Consider the following 3,559-nt stretch of genomic DNA (forward strand, 5'->3'; position numbering starts at 1 on the left):
GGGGAGGATTTGTGGCCGGCCCCACTGACCGGAGGCCGCCGCCGCCGCTGCTGCCCCGCCTCAGGTGTGCGCTCCGCTTTCCCGCCGCACCGCCCCCGCCCTTCCCCGGGCTGCTGAGGGAAGGAGGGCGCTTCCTGTCCGCCTGTCGGCGCGGCAGGTGGTACTCCTCTCGGGTTTACCCCTTGCCCAGGTGTATTTCTGTGACGTTTTTAGTACAAACAGCCGGGTAGCTACTTCCCTCGCTTCCCCTCTCATTTTTTTTTGTCGCTTGCTTGCTTAGGTTTTACTCGCACCACTCACCAGAGTGTCCGAGGTGAAGGCGAGGAGAGGAGGGGGTTGAATTTTCGCGAGGGTTTGGGGTGGTTGTCTGGGGTTTGTTGGTTTGGAAATGGAGTTGAGTTCCGTGCAGGGTAACGGGGTGGTGAGAGGGAAGAAAATTTGACGGAGGAGGAGTACCAAAACTGGGGAAGAAAAATCTCTCAGAATAGTTGAGAGTAGAGGAATGTCCCCCTCTCCCCACACACAGGTGTAAATTATTATTGAGGTAAGTTTAAGCACTTAATTAGTCACCTACTGCAAATGGAAAGTAAGCCAAAAAAGTATTGGTGTTCATAATTGCAATATAGGAATCAGAAATACAATTCTGAGAGAGTTTGAGGGTTGTATGTTTGGGGTGTTGGTTGTTTTTTTTTTTAATATCAATGTAGCTACCATAAAGTGATGCGTTGGGTCTGGTGTGTGGCCAAATCTGAATTCCTGACCCACAACTACTGTAAGGAAGGTAGATCACTTCCTCCTAGAGATGGAAGAATGGGTCTCCATCCCTGTCTGCTGTTCTTGGGAAAAGGCTTCCCTCATAAATCATGTTTTGCTGTTTTTCAGGACTTTATAGAGAGCAGCAAAATGCGATTGACTTGACTGTGAAAATTTTTGCTGCTTCCGAAAGCAAAATCGTATGAGCTACAGTTTTATCTCTGACGCATACTCTTACTTCAGCATGTTATCCATTTTATGTGGAGTTGCAGGTAAATCACACTCTAATGACTTGAGAAAAAAAATCGTAAGAAGATGTTGTTATAAAATGAAATTAAAATGTGTTCTATGTTATCCTATTTTTGTAAAAAAAAAAATACTTCTTTAGTAATCAATATTGTGGATAAAGTGCAGAGAAAGTAAGTCTGGGACGGAACACATCTCTGTCATTGACTAAATATTAAAAGGATGTCCTATTTAGAAACATGTCAAAGAATGAAAATAATTCTATAACTGAGGATCTAATATCTTTTCCACTCATCTTCAGTTATATATATATGACTGCCATTCATAACCCATCGAAATAAAGTCTTGAAACCACTGAAATAAATTTATATATGGGGTTTACTCTCAGTTAAATTCGTGGTGTCTGCTTTAACTGATGTGAAAGTCAAAAAGATAAAACTTAGAACTGAGAACGGTTTCGGAAATGATAGGTCTGATGCTGTACATCTACATTATAGGCTTTAATATTTAATTGATATTATCTTAGCTCTTGGCACCTTTGATGAACTGTCCATGAGAAAGGTAGATATATTTAAAATATAACCACAGGGTGTGTAATCTGATGTCCTTTTGGCTAGTGTTGCCTATGTGAAAGAGCTAAATGTAAGCTTTGGGGCTCAAGGCTGTGTACTGTTGCTGGGCAGAAGTCAGACAGCTCTGGGACTATTTCAGAACAATCCGTGCAACGTGTTCTTAGTTTATTATGGAAGGATTTTCCAGCACTGTCCCTGCAGAATGCTAAATAAAATAGTGAATCATAATTGCTTTATCTTCCTCACAGTGATACAACACTTTTTGTTTTCTCAAAGTTTTGTATGACCACTGATTTTTAGAAACCTTGCTGGTGTATTTCTATTTCTTAGAATATTTTAAGCTGACAAGTGAAGAGTTTTTACAGGTGCTTCCCTACTTAAAGGAATAGCTTGAATAGAGGGCCAGGGGTAGGGTCCCTGACTCTTACCTAGATAGATGTGAAATATGTTGTCTTAAATAATTAGATTAAGGCATGCTTGTAAAGATATTTGCCATCTTTTTCTGTGGTTAACTAAGTATTGGGTGTCTGTACTTACCATCACTATTTCATCTGGACCGTGGCTTTGCAATACTCCCATTAAAGGAATTGTACATCAGTACAAGGATTTCTTGGCTTTGAAAGAAATAGCTCCCATTAAAGGAATTGTGAGTACATCAGTAGCAAGGATTTCTTGGCTTTGAAAGAAATAGCAAAGATTTCTTGAGCACTTGTAACAGCATCTCTGTAACCTTATGAATTGAGATCTCCTGTCCCTATTTGCTAAAGTATGTGTGGGTTTGTGTGTGTTTATAAAACTAAAACTACACTGGTGCTGATTCCATTGATATAAAGTATTTGGATTTCAGAATAGTTTTCCATAAAAATGTCTCACTGCTGAAACTAAGCTGTTTTGAGATGGAGGATAGCTTAGTGAAGAGTTAAATGATAGAAAACAAAATATAGTGATAAAAGAGTCCTCATGACAGGGAAAGATTACTAATGAAGTTCAACAGCCATAAGTGCAGTTGAATGTGATTATAAATCATTTGGAATAAGAAGGTGACAAAGTTTGGTACTGAGATGTCTCACCGTCTTCTGGCAAAACTGGCTTTGTGCTACACCGCGCTAGGGAGGGTGAGGGAGTTAACTATTTCAACCTTCTCTGACAATTTATGCATATTGCTCTGGATAACACTTAGATACAAAAGGAACACAGGTAAACCATGTGGTTCGCCAGTTACAGGTGGCGAAGGCAACTTGGGAGGCTTGTAGTCTGGGATTTCACATGGTCACGACACTGTGCACTATTGACATGATCCAGCTTTCACCGGGCTAAGGGCTTCTGGGCTGACTTGAGATGTGGATCAAACCCTTTAAGAAGATTTGTGCTGGATATTTTTTAGAGCGCTTAGAAACCATGTGTTTGCCTGCAAGGATTTACAACTTTAATGTTAGATATGACGGTGATGAGATGCAGGTGGGAGGGAAAGGTGTGGCGAACAGTGAGAAATCCAGCAGCAGTATCATGCATGTCTAATTGAAAAGCCTACATTTTAATGCGACTCGTGTTCTAATTTAGTAAACAAGCTAATGTTACAGACACTTAAATGGACAAAAGTGAGCATTTGGTGGAATTAAGGCATGAATTCTGTTAGGTGCTCAAAAGGTGGTAAAATATTTTGCTGAATTGGAGCGTAAAATGAGGAAGTGTAGAGTTTTGGCATAATATACTGCGTTACCTCTGTATGAGTATCTGAGGTATTAGCAAATCAAGAAAGGAAGTCTCTTTCAGTGAAAAAGATACTTTGCTATACTAGTTTCGAATTTAATATCTTACGCGTTTTAATAAATACGTTGAAGTCAAAGTTTAGCTGAAGTTTCAGTAGATTTTTTTTTTTTTGATGGTTCCCTCCTAGCAGGAGCGATGACTATGTGGAGTAAAAATAGACCATTTTAGAAAAACACCCTTTGTAACCTATGTCTGTATTTGAAGAATGCCTGCTTAGT

This window comes from Charadrius vociferus, unplaced genomic scaffold, assembly GCF_000708025.1.
Source record: "Charadrius vociferus isolate BGI_N301 unplaced genomic scaffold, ASM70802v2 scaffold506, whole genome shotgun sequence".
NCBI classification, from domain to species: Eukaryota; Metazoa; Chordata; class Aves; order Charadriiformes; family Charadriidae; genus Charadrius; species Charadrius vociferus.